This window comes from Simochromis diagramma, unplaced genomic scaffold (genome assembly GCF_900408965.1).
Source record: "Simochromis diagramma unplaced genomic scaffold, fSimDia1.1 OVJJ01000780.1, whole genome shotgun sequence".
In the NCBI taxonomy this organism is placed as follows: Eukaryota; Metazoa; Chordata; class Actinopteri; order Cichliformes; family Cichlidae; genus Simochromis; species Simochromis diagramma.
Genome location: NW_024386802.1, coordinates 171,160 through 184,175, shown reverse-complemented (window position 1 = coordinate 184,175; position 13,016 = coordinate 171,160). Strand labels below are relative to the sequence as shown.

Here is a 13,016-nt window from a genome sequence, read left to right as displayed (position 1 = left end):
ACTTGTTCATCACTTCTTTACTGAAACCAAAGAAGCAGGAATCTGCAGATTTGAAGACTTCCAGGTTCTGTTCATCTTTGATGGTCTGGATGAGTGTCGACTTCCTCTGGACTTCCACAAAACTACAATCTTGACTGACCCTACAAAGTCCAGCTCAGTGGATGTGCTGCTGATAAATCTCATCAGGGGGAAACTGCTTCCCTCTGCTCACCTCTGGATAACCACACGACCTGCAGCAGCCAATCAGATCCCTCCACAGTGTGTTGACATTGTGACTGAGGTCAGAGGGTTCACTGACCCACAGAAGGAGGAGTACTTCAGGAAGAGATTCAGAGATGAGGGGCAGGCCAGCAGGATCATCTCCCACATCAAGACATCACGAAGCCTCCACATCATGTGCCACATCCCAGTCTTCTGCTGGATCACTGCTACAGTTCTGGAGGATGTGCTGAAAACCAGAGAGGGAGGACAGCTGCCCAAGACCCTGACTGATATGTACATCCACTTCCTGGTGGTTCAGGCCAAAGTGAAGAAGGTCAAGTATGATGGAGGGGCTGAGAGAGATTCACACTGGAGTCCAGAGAGCAGGAAGATGATTGAGTCTCTGGGGAAACTGGCTTTTGATCAGCTGCATAAAGGAAACCTGATCTTCTATGAATCTGACCTGACAGAGTGTGGCATCGATATCAGAGCAACCTCAGTGTACTCAGGAGTGTTCACACAGATCTTTAAAGAGGAGAAAGGACTGTACCAGGACAAGGTGTACTGCTTCATCCATCTGAGTGTTCAGGAGTTTCTGGCTGCTCTTCATGTCCATCTGACCTTCATCAACTCTGGCATCAATCTGCTGGAAGAACAACAAACAACCTCCAAGAAGTCTAATTTATTTGGAAAAAAAAGAAATTTTAAATCTTTCTACCGGAGTGCTGTGGACAAGGCCTTACAGAGCCCATATGGACAGCTGGACTTGTTCCTCCGCTTCCTCCTGGGTCTTTGTCTTAAGACCAATCAGACTCTCCTACGGGGCCTGTTGCCAAAGACAGGAAGTAACTCACGGACCAATCAGAAAACACAGCAGTACATCAAGAAGAAGCTCAGTGAGAATCTGTCTGTAGAGCAAAGCATCAATCTGCTCCACTGTCTGAATGAACTTAATGATTGCTCTCTAGTGGAGGAGATCCAACAGTCCCTTAGTTCAGGAAGTCTCTCCACAGATGAACTGTCTCCTGCTCAGTGGTCAGCTCTGGTCTTCATCTTACTGTCATCAGAAAAAGATCTGGATGTGTTTGACCTGAAGAAATACTCTGCTTCAGAGGAGGCTCTTCTGAGGCTGCTGCCAGTGGTCAAAGCCTCCAACAAAGCTCTGTGAGTCATGTGGTTTGCTTTTTTTCCCTTCATCCCTTAAATTCAGCTTGAAAAGAAAAAAAAATCATGTGCAACCTTAACCTTAAAAAAATGAAGTGAATGATTGTCAACAGTTGCAGACAAATTTTTGGTTTGTTTTTTTGTATATTTTTCACACTTTAAATGTTTTGCGTCCTTAAACGCATTGCAATATTAGACAAAAATTACTCAAGTAAATCCAAAATTCATTTTTTAAATTATGATGGCTTCTATTTCCTAATAAAATATATCAAAACTTTGTTGGCCCTGTATGCAAAAAGTAATCCAACATGCACTCTTGAAAACTGGCAATGGTGCTTTCACATTACTGTGGAGGAATTTTGAATTAATCTTCTTTGGAGAGTTTTTTTTATTTTATTTAGCCATTAATTGTTTAAGGACACATCCAAAGAGAAAGTGAGGTAAGTGACAGAAGTGATGGAAAGTTAAGTGATAGAAAAGAAAATGCTATAGGTTACATCAGATACCAGAGAGTTCGCGGGAAACAAAACAGAATTTTAGCTCAGAATTAAACACTCAAAGATTACATCAACTGATGCTTCACAGATAGTTATGAAGAAGGGTGATTGATGAAGAATTCCGTCAAGTCTCTAACTGAGAGTGGAGAAAATGAAAAACAAATAAAAGAGACTGTCATAGATATCCAAACTGGTGGCTGGAGACCATGTCCTATTGCAGCAAAATACCGTAATTTCAAACAGGAACAGGTGAAGAGTCACAGGGAGCAGAAGGAACAGATTTCAGCATGAGGTGGTGCAGCGGGCTCAAGGGCCAGTACCAAGCAGTGTTGGGTGAGTTACTTTAAATTAGTAACTTAGTTACATTACTAGTTACTTATATCAAAAGTAACTCAGTTCCTTCAAGTTACTCGTTACTTTCAGAGTAACTAGTTACTAGGGAAAGTAACTTTGATTTTACTCAGAATTCTCTTGTTAATGTGTTGCTTCCGTAACTGGATATCCAGCAAGAGTGCCAGTCTTCTAACTTGCTTACTTGCCACAAGTGCACTGTGCCACCTACCAATAGAAAGGAAAACATAATGTGCATATTTCCACGAGAGAAATCCCACGCCTCATTCTATCCTAGCCTGCTTTTTACATCCAACACAAAAACTGCAGTCGTGGTGCTTTCGATTGTACTCAGAACTCTGAAATTCTGCCTTCTGAATAGGAAGATGTAGGTAACAGACAACTGCAGATGAGCTGCATACAGGGCTGGACTGGGACAAAAAATCGTCCCGGGCATTTTGACTAGAGACCGGCCCACCATTATAGGAAAAATCATAAAGCCTTTGAATGAAAATAAACACTGTTTATTAAACAATTGTTTGTTGCAAGACTCAGATAATTATTTTTTTAAAAGCTAGACATTTTAAATGAGAATAATAAAGAAAAGTATTTTCTTGTGTCCCCCTCTCCCTGTTAATGCCCTACCTGCGCCTTGGCAAAACTTTGCTAGACCCGCCCCTGCACAGTTACCAGTTGTCAGCTACTTAGAAAAGGATCCTGGTGTTATTTGTCTCTCAGAAACAGTTCATAACTTCCCTTCAACTCATTCATGTTAAATGGTAAACGGCCTGCATTTGTATAGCGCTTTTCTAGTCCCTAAGGACCCCAAAGCACTTCACACTACATTCAGTAATTCACCCATTCACACACACATTCACACACTGGCGATGGCAAGCTACATTGTAGCCACAGCTGCCCTGGGGCGCACTGACAGAGGCGAGGCTGCCGGACACTGGCGCCACCGGGCCCTCTGGCCACCACCAACTAAAAGGTAAACCTGTTTCTCCATCACAGCTCTGATGATTCAGTAAGGACATCTCCTGGTTTCATCTTCATGTTTCCCTCTCACTAGATAACCAAACCATATCATGACCAGCAGCTTTACAGCTGTGGCTCCAGCAAACATCAGCTGATACTAGAAATTAATATTAAATAAATTCTAACAACAGCTGATCAAGCTTAAAAGTGCTGCTGTTGTTTAGCGCGACATCCGCTGGTTTCCTCTTTCTGGCACAAAGTGGGCGATTAAACAAACAAGAGAGAAAAGCCGATCAGCTGATCATTGATCAGTTTCATGATTGAAGTAGAAACAGGAGAGGGAGGGGGAGAGGATGAGAGAAGAAGAGGCAGCTGTGCAGCAAAGACACAGAATAACTCCAGCTTTGTGTCTTTGTCATTGTAGCTGAATTACGGGACAAACTGTTCCTTTTCACCTCAATACGAAATGCGTAATATTTTCTCTGAATTCGAGACGATTCCGCAACTCTAATATTTAACCTTATGAATAAAATAAAGTTCAACATCAGTAACATACCACCACCCAGCTGTATAGAAACTCCGTCATGCTAGCTAGCACGCAGTACGAAAAAGTCAGCATAGCGAAAATAAACTCCACCTAAACTTGGTTTATATCTGACCCAGATAGACTGCAGGTTATAACTTCTTACCTGAAGTTCAGTTCACATTGACACTCGGACGGGCAGCCGCTTCGGGTCTCTCCTCCTGCCTCCCTTTTCCTTCATCCACCTGCTGGCCTCCACCACTTGCTAATGTTATTGAATCTGTGGAAGCTCCGCGATAGCCACCACACAAAGTAACGAATAACGAGCCTATCTAAATCCCAGTAATGAGTAACCGTGCTCATTACCACAATAATAACGTAGTTACTGTAACGCGTTACTTAATAGCGTGTTAGTCCCAACACTGGTACCAAGGAAGCTTAGGTCCAGGTGGAGGTAATCAGGCTAATGAAATTTCCGCTTTTAGTGATGCCGGCAATTGGGCTGTGCAATATGGAGAGTGGGTTCAGTGGAAAACTGATCAGTCATGGAAAACGTCAGCTGGAAATATTGTGTGGAAGTTAAATAAACTGAAACGAAAGAGTCACCTGATCATTGTTTGAGGGCCAAGTCATTCACAGACAAACACACACAAGCCACTGTTCTATCGAAATTTTAAATGGATGTTCTCATATGTGGATATATGATATATGATATGATATATATGCCCTTGTAGAGCAAAATCAGGTAAAAAGATAATTCTTTGTTTTTACATTCATCAGGTCCCAATCAGCCCAAATAGCAAATAGAAATTAAAAATGCATGGCATCAAAGAGTTTGGGTCTTAGGAGGTTAACCAGCTTAAAAAACTACCACTGATGTAGATTGCCTAATAGGAAGACAAATATCATTCCAAAGCTTTGAGGCCATAATCGAGACTGTTTGGTCTCTTCTAAGATTCAGCCATGATTTAGGAACTGAGAGCAACAGCTGCTCAGCTGACCAGAGTAAACGAGGGGGGACATAGTGCTTCAGCAGATCGGACAAATATACAGACTCCAGACCAATTAAGGATTTAAAAAACAGTAAAAGGATTTTAAAATAGATTCTAAATTCAGTTGGAAGCCAGTCTAAGGAGGCCAAAACAAGACAAATGTATACAAATGTATGCTAACGGTTTCAGATTTTTATTTGCTTAAAATTTTGAAAACTATGTATCATTTTCGTACCGCTTCACAATTATGTGCAACTTTGTGTTGGTCTATAACAGAAAATCTTGATAAAAAACATATAAGTTTGTGGTTGTAATTTGAGAGCATTACATTGGTTTCATCTGAGCAATTTTTCTATTTGTTCCCGACTTAACTATGAATTGTACTGCATAATAGATTTTGTTTTTGTTATTTAAGTTAAACATTAAAATTGTTTGAAGTTGTTTTTTTTAACTGTTTGTTTTCCAGGTTTAGTGAATGTTTCCTCTCAGAGAGAAGCTGTGAAGCTCTGTCCTCAGTCCTCAGCTCCCAGTCGTCTAGTTTGAGAGAGCTGGATGCAAGCAACAACAACCTGCAGGATTCGGGGGTGAAGCTTCTGTCTGTTGGACTGCAGAGTCCACACTGTACACTGGAAATTCTGAGGTCAGATTAAAGGATAGTTATTTTTCATCAAATTATAATGAAACAATTAAAACTCAGCTAATAAAGGTCAAATTAATCTACTTGGTTTTGTAATTCAGTAATTTGTATTATTTCTCTTTCAAGTAAATTGCCAAATTTCTAATGTGTAAAATTAGATGATTGCAATTCTTGCTGCCTCTGAAATGACAATGAATATGGCTAAATGTACTAATTTTTTCACTGAACTATTGGTACATCTTGCATCCAGTCTTTTTGTTTTCTTTATTTTTCAAGACTGGGTGGCTGTTCCCTCTCAGAGAAAAGCTGTGAATATCTGTCCTCGGTTCTTAGCTCTCCGTTCTCTAGCATGAGAGTGCTGGACCTGAATAACAACAACCTCCAGGATTCAGGAGTGAAGCTTCTGTCAGCTGCACTGACAAATCCAAGTTGTATGCTGCAAACTCTGAGGTCAGATCAAATAATGTTTTATTTTTCATCAAATTATATAATTTGCTGTTTTATAAAAAGCACAGCAAATAATGGTCACCATCCGCAATCTGTTGGTGTAGTTTTGTATTTTTCACAAGTTCTAAATACTAAATTAACACATTTCTGTGTTTAAAATAAAGAAGTAATAATTCAAGCCTGTCCTGAAATAATAGTAACTATTATCAAATCTAATAAGTCGTCATTGCACCACCAATACACTTTAATTCCATTGTTTTTGTTTTTGTGTTCCTTTTTTCAGACTGAGTGTTTGTAACCTCTCAGAGAGAAGCTGTGAAGCTCTGTCCTCAGTCCTCAGCTCCCAGTCGTCTAGTTTGAGAGAGCTGGATGCAAACAACAACAACCTGCAGGATTCAGGAGTGAAGCTTCTTTCTGTTGGACTACAGAGTCCACATTGTGCACTGGAAACTTTGAGGTCAAATCAAGGACTGTTTATTTTTTATCAAATGAATTTTTATTTTTATTTTTTAAATCATAGTTACTAATGATCAGTTTCATCATTTGTATTTTAGTATTTGTCTTTATTTATTAATTACATTAAATTGCCACAGTTCTGATGTGTTTGAAATAAAGGAATAACAATTCCAGCTAGATATGAAAGATTATTATTATTATAAAACTCCCAACTCCTTAGTACTCTATCAATTCACTTTAACCCATTTTTGGTCTCTTGCTCTTTATTTCTAGACTGATTGGCTGTAACCTCACAAAGAAAAGCTGTGAAAGTCTGTCTTCAATTCTTAGCTCCCAGCCCTGCAGTCTAAGAGTGCTGGATCTGAGTGATAACAACCTACATGACTCAGGAGTGGATGTTCTGTCTGCTGGAGTGAGAAGTCCATACTGTAAACTAGAAACTCTCAGGTCAGGATTAAATCACTTCCACTCAGTATTACATTACCAAATGAATTACTAACGCTTATAGAATTGTCAGATATTTTAGTTTCCCTTGGTTAGAGTCTAATAAGACTCTGAACTGTCTGTAAAGCTTCACCAAGCCAAACAAAAACAGCAGTGTGCTCCAGCAGATGTGACTTTTCTTTTGTTGCAAGCTGCCACGTGACAAGACATTCTATGAGCATTATGGATCCTTTAGAATGGTTAATGGCCTGCATTTGTATAGTGCTTTACTCAGTCCCTAAGGACCCCAAAGCGCTTTACACTACATTCAGTCATCCACCCATTCACACACACATTCACACACTGGCGATAGCAAGCTACATTGTAGCCACAGCTGCCCTGGGGCGCACCGACAGAGGGAGGCTGCCGGACACTGGCGCCACCGGGCCCTCTGACAACCACCAGTAGGCAAACATGGGGTTAGTATCTTGCCCAAGGATACTTGGCATGCAGCCAGGAGGCAGCCTGGGATCGAACCACCGACCTTCTGATTAGTGGCTGACCTGCTCTGCCACCTGAGCTACAGCCACCACCATTTAGTTTTAGTCTTCATCTTTCACATCCTTCCCTCCTATGAAGTGTTCAAAGATATATTGTTTTGTATGTCTGCAGTCTGTCAGGCTGCCTGATCACAGAGGAAGGCTGTACTTCTCTGGCCACAGCTCTGAGCTCCAACCCCTCCTATCTGAGAGAGCTGGACCTGAGCTACAATCATCCAGGAAACTCGGAAATGAAGCTCTTTTCGGCTGGACGGAAGGCTCCACGCTGCAGACTGGACACTCTGAGGTATTGAGAGAATGTCTGATAGAGGTGGAAGAGCTGGAAACATTTCCTGTGTCCTTCACTCTTTGTTTGTTTTCATATGGATGTGACATGAATAATAACACTGAAGAAAAATTTTCAGGAACAGAAACACTAATCTATCTGAATGATTAAGATATTAATGTAGGGGAGTTTACAAGGAGACATTTTTCACCAACAATAACTGTCTTTTGCTCTTCACATATTCACAATTTGCATAGATATCTGCATGTTTATACTAGTTCAGTCATTTTTAAGAAAAACCGTCTTCTGTTCGACCTGATTCACATTAGATTAATCTCCCTACAGAAGCATTTCTCTGACGAGGTCAGCCTAGCTTCATAAAATGACTGGAAGCAGGGGAAGTTGTTTACCTAGTTTGACCAAAAGTTGAAAAATGAATCATTTGTAAAGTGTTAGTAAAGCTAACTCTAGTTGAACCTAAAAAGAACAGGATAATGATAAGTGTTATTGTAAATTTAATTAAGATAATTAACTTGTTTGATGACCTTATGCAGTTTTCTGAAACACAGAGTGAGTGAGATAAAGAGTGATGGTGGAGATGGACTACATACACAGGAGCCTGATTGTAAAATGCTCTGAATTACATGCTGAGGATTTAAAAAATTAATTTCAGGTGAGGAAGTGATGAAAAGAAGCCTTAAATAGCCAAAAGGAAAAACTACAAAATCGGGAAACGGAAGGTGGGAACAATTCAATTTTATTTATATAGCGCCAAATCACAACAACAGTCGCCTCAAGGTGCTAAGGTAGACACTACAATAATACAAAATACAAAACCCCAACAATCATATGACCCCCTATGAGCAGCACTTTGGTGACAGTGGGAAGGAAAAACTCCCTTTTAACAGGAAGAAACCTCCGGCAGAACCAGGCTCAGGGAGGGGCGGGGCCATCTGCTGTGACCGGTTGGGGTGAGAGAAGGAAAACAGGATAAAGACATGCTTTGGAAGAGAGACAGAGATTAATAACATATATGATTCAATGCAGAGAGGTCTGTTAACACATAGTGAGTGAGAAAGGTGACTGGAAAGGAAAAACTCAATGCATCATGGGAATCCCCCGGCAGCCTACGTCTATTGCAGCATAACTAAGGGAGGATTCAGGGTCACCTGGTCCAGCCCTAACTGCTTTAGCAAAAAGGAAAGTTTTAAGCCTAATCTTAAAAGTAGAGATAGTGTCTGTCTCCCGAATCCAAACTGGAAGCTGGTTCCACAGAAGAGGGGCCTGAAAACTGAAGGCTCTGCCTCCCATTCGACTTTTAAATACTCTAGGAACAACAAGTAGGCCTGCAGTGTGAGAGCAAAGTGCTCTAATAGGGTGATATGGTACTACAAGGTCATTAAGATAAGATGGGGCCTGATTATAGCCTGGAAGTAATAAATGCATGAACTAGTTTTTCAGCATCACTAAGAGACAGGATAATTCTAACTTTAGAGATGTTGCGCAAATGGAAGAAAGCAGTCTTACATATTTGTTTAATATGTGCATTGAAGGACATATCCTGGTCAAAAATAACTCCAAGGTTCCTCACAGCATGACTGGTGGCCAAGGTAATGCCATCCAGGGTAAGAATCTGGTTAGATACCATATTTCTAAGATTTTCAGGGCCGAGTACAATAACCTCAGTTTTATCTGAATTAAGAAGCAGAAAGTTAGCGGCCATCCAGGTCTTTATGTCTTTAAGACATTCCTGCAGTTTAATTAATTAACCCTGTGCACGAGAAAATGCTAACTTTCTGGTTTGAGACCGGATGTAGGGTTGTACATTTCCGGTAGCTTTACTTTGCGGTCAATCGCTACTCCGAAGATATACTCCAAACTCATGTCCAAAACTCGAAAACGGAAAGATCGCGTTAAGTTACAAAGAGGAGAAGGTGGGAACACTCACCACTGTTGTGTCATAAAAAAAAATCTAATGATCAATTTTGAGTTTAAAGAGTTTAGATCGATCAGTTGTTTATCACTCAACACAAGCAGAACTGCATTACTGCAGCAGAAGACACATCGTCCACATTCAGAAGCACATCTCTGTATAGTGACTGGTCTTATGATTTAAACAGGCAAATGTTCAGCATTCAAACTACAGGTGAAGAATAGTCAAACCAGATGTTTCCCCATTATGCCAAGATCAGCTCCTCAAGTACACACCTACACAGCATGTTAACAAACCGTGAAAAAAGCCACACAAAAAATGAATGATTGCTGGTAACGGTTTCTATACATTAGTATGTATGAAGGGTATGTTGTGACTTACCTTAAAAATTACAGTGGTCCCTCGCTATAACGCGGTTCATCTTTCACCTCGCTGTTTCACTGATTTTTTAGTGCAAGTTTTCATGCTTTTTTTACGTCACATTGTGTCCTGCGTCCTGATCGCTGCAGACAATCTCCTCCGTGACGTCTCTCCTGTACAGTACAGAATCGCTGCATCGATCGCTAGTAGTGTGACTCTGAAGTGCAGTACTGTATGTCCACGATGTCCACGAAACATTTTGCACCGTCAAAAAATAAAATTGGCTACTTGATTTCACCTATCGCCGGTTATTTTTAGAACATAACACCCGCGATAAACGAGGGACAGCTGAGAAATATAACATTTGAATCCCTTTTCTCTTTTGCCCTTAAGCGCGGGGAAAAATATCACAAGTTGATGAACATCATTTACAGATATATTGGGTAAATGCGCAAAACATCTATAGAAATGTAAATCGCCGCTTGATTCATTCACTGCTTAACTTGTTTTGGACCATAAACCAGCCGCGAACAGGACACCGGAAACAAACCTCCCCACAGGAGTTTCCGCACCGGAAGTAGCATATGCTAACGTGCACATAGTCAATTGGTGTGTGTTATCTGGCTTCATAGAAAGATAAAGCTGGGTGTCATCTGCATAGCAGTGAAAATTTATGCAATGTCTTCTAATGATGCTGCCTAAGGGAAGCATGTATAATGTAAACAGAATTGGTCCTAGCACTGAACCCTGTGGAACTCCATAATTAACCTCAGTGTGTGAAGAGGACTCTCCATTTACATGTACAAATTGGAGTCTATTACATAGATCTGATACATTACAGTACCTGTAATGCCTACAGCATGTTCTAATCGCTCTAATAGGATATTATGGTCAACAGTATTGAATGCTGCACTGAGGTTTAGCAGGACAAGCACAGAGATGAGTCCACTGTCAGAGGCTATAAGAAAATCATTTGTAACCTTCACTAAAGCTGTTTCTGTGCTGTGATGAGCTCTGAAACCTGACTGAAACTCTTCAAATAAACCATTCCTCTACAGATGATCTGTTAGCTGTTTGACAACTACTCTTTCAAGGATTTTTGATATGAAAGGAAAGTTGGAGATTGGCCTATAATTAGCTAAGACAGCTGAGACTAGGGATGGCTTTTTAAGTAAAGGTTTAACTACAGCCGATTATTAGAGATTGCGCGTATATAAAACATGTCCCCAGCTCCGAACCGTAGTACAGGGACCTCTGGGTAATATATAGGGTTCCGTGTCAGGGTCGTTGCCATAAAAACTAGCTTTACTGTGTTGTCTAGAGAGAGGCGTTGAAAGGCTGCTCCAGTGGAACTTGTTGTTTCGGAGGAAAACACGAACACAGTGTACAGTCGAGTCTTAATAGCTTACTTACGACTGGGCTCGTCAGGCACTCTTTTTGGCTGCAATGGTTATTATTATTTTTACATGCTTCATACATTCTATGCTATGCTATGTAGTGTTAATTATAATTTTTGAATAATAATTAAAAAAATTTATTTCATCACATCATTATGGGGGCTGCAAGTAGAGGTGACATGGACGTTGTTTGGGTTTCCACTAGAGCAGGGCGATGTGACTAAAACTATTTATCACGATATACATTTGAAAATTTGCAATAACGATATAACTGACGATATAATTGACGCTAGACAAAATACTTTACAACTCCACAACTTTATTAGTGCAAAAAAACCCCATCAATGTATTTTCACTTAAACAAGCAGCTGTTTTTTATGTGCATTAAAGTTATATAAAACAATAACAGTGCAAATGCAAATTCCTTGCTGACAGTTTAACTACAAGGCATTTCCAGTGGAAATTGGCCGACATATCCTCAGCATAACCATGCTGAGCACGACCATGACATGAGCACATATGCACTAAAATATTTGACAGATTTTCGAGCGCCATGTATGACATAAAATCGTTTCGAGGTCAGTAAACACAACCAGAATTCATACATAAGGCACACAGGATTATAAGGGGCTCTGTCGATTTTCAGAAAAATCAAAGGATTGATTTTAAGTGTGCCATATTTTCCTAAAACGGTAATAACGACGGCCCGCTAGTGTAACATATGTGTTAAATACTTGTGAATTTCACCCAAAACACTTTTTTTTTTGGATTAAATATGTCATTTTTGCATCTCGGTCTCCTACCTGTGTGATCTGAGTCTGTGTGCGTTCGTGTGTGTGCGCGCTGCGTGGTGACGTAGGCGCGTGCATTTGTGCCCCGGTCACAGCTCCTTTCAGCATGGCCGGGGGAGAGGTGTACTGGCAGGCGCGTGACACACACAGGTCAGACACATATTTCTGTGTTGCAGATGTGCAGTAAAGAGCCAAAGACCCAGTACTGTCTCCTGCCTCTTACTTTCACGCCAGAACACAATGCAACAACAACAGGTGTAACACTTGAACAGGTTACACTAGCGTGCTCCACCAAAAATAATGCTTTGTTGTGTATCTGACGGACGAAAGCCAAACCAGTTCCACATCACTGAAGTTGCAGCATTTTTACAAACCAATTCTGGTTCATTTGTTTCATTCAATGATCCACTTTCGCTCTCCTAATTCTCTTTCGCCGCCATCCTTTTTCCAAAATGTGCGTATGAAAACAAAGGCACTGCACATGCGCGTTTTACTCATATTCTGTCGCGATATTTCATTTTCTTATCATTGCCCAACGTTATACCGGTATTACCGTGAATGGTATGATATGGCCCAGCCCTAGTTTCCACTGGCGTGGAATTACCAAAATTAGAGAGGGCATAGCCTAACATATGAAACAGGAAAAGACCACAGTGTTGAACTGCTCCTTTATCAGTGTCTAACAGTGTGTGTATGACAGCCATGTAATGTCCATGTGTTCATGCTGAAAGAGACTGTGCTGGTCTGACCCTCCTCCTCCTTTCAGGGTGGAGCCTGCTGGAGTCCGATGGTTGAGACCTGGTCTGAGGAAGTGTAAGTGTGTTTTTAATGTGATGCATGAAAACAAAGCAGCACACATTCAGCCATCTTCAAACTGTCACATCACTCATTCACATCTCTGGTGTCAGGAGTCATCAAAGTGTCAATCAATGAACAGATGATGGATCAATAACTGCAGCTGGATTGTGTTTGTTCTCTCCATCAGATTTCTGTCAACTCACAATCGACACAAACACAGTACACACAAACCTCAAACTGTCTGACAACAACAGGAAGGTGACA

At 40.7% G+C, this 13,016-nt stretch overlaps 1 pseudogene; it reads left to right on the top strand.

Moving 5' to 3' along the window:
• Positions 1–312: 312 nt before the first annotated feature.
• Positions 313–13,014, top strand: LOC120730591 (annotated as a pseudogene).
• The last annotated feature ends 2 nt before the right edge of the window (positions 13,015–13,016 follow it).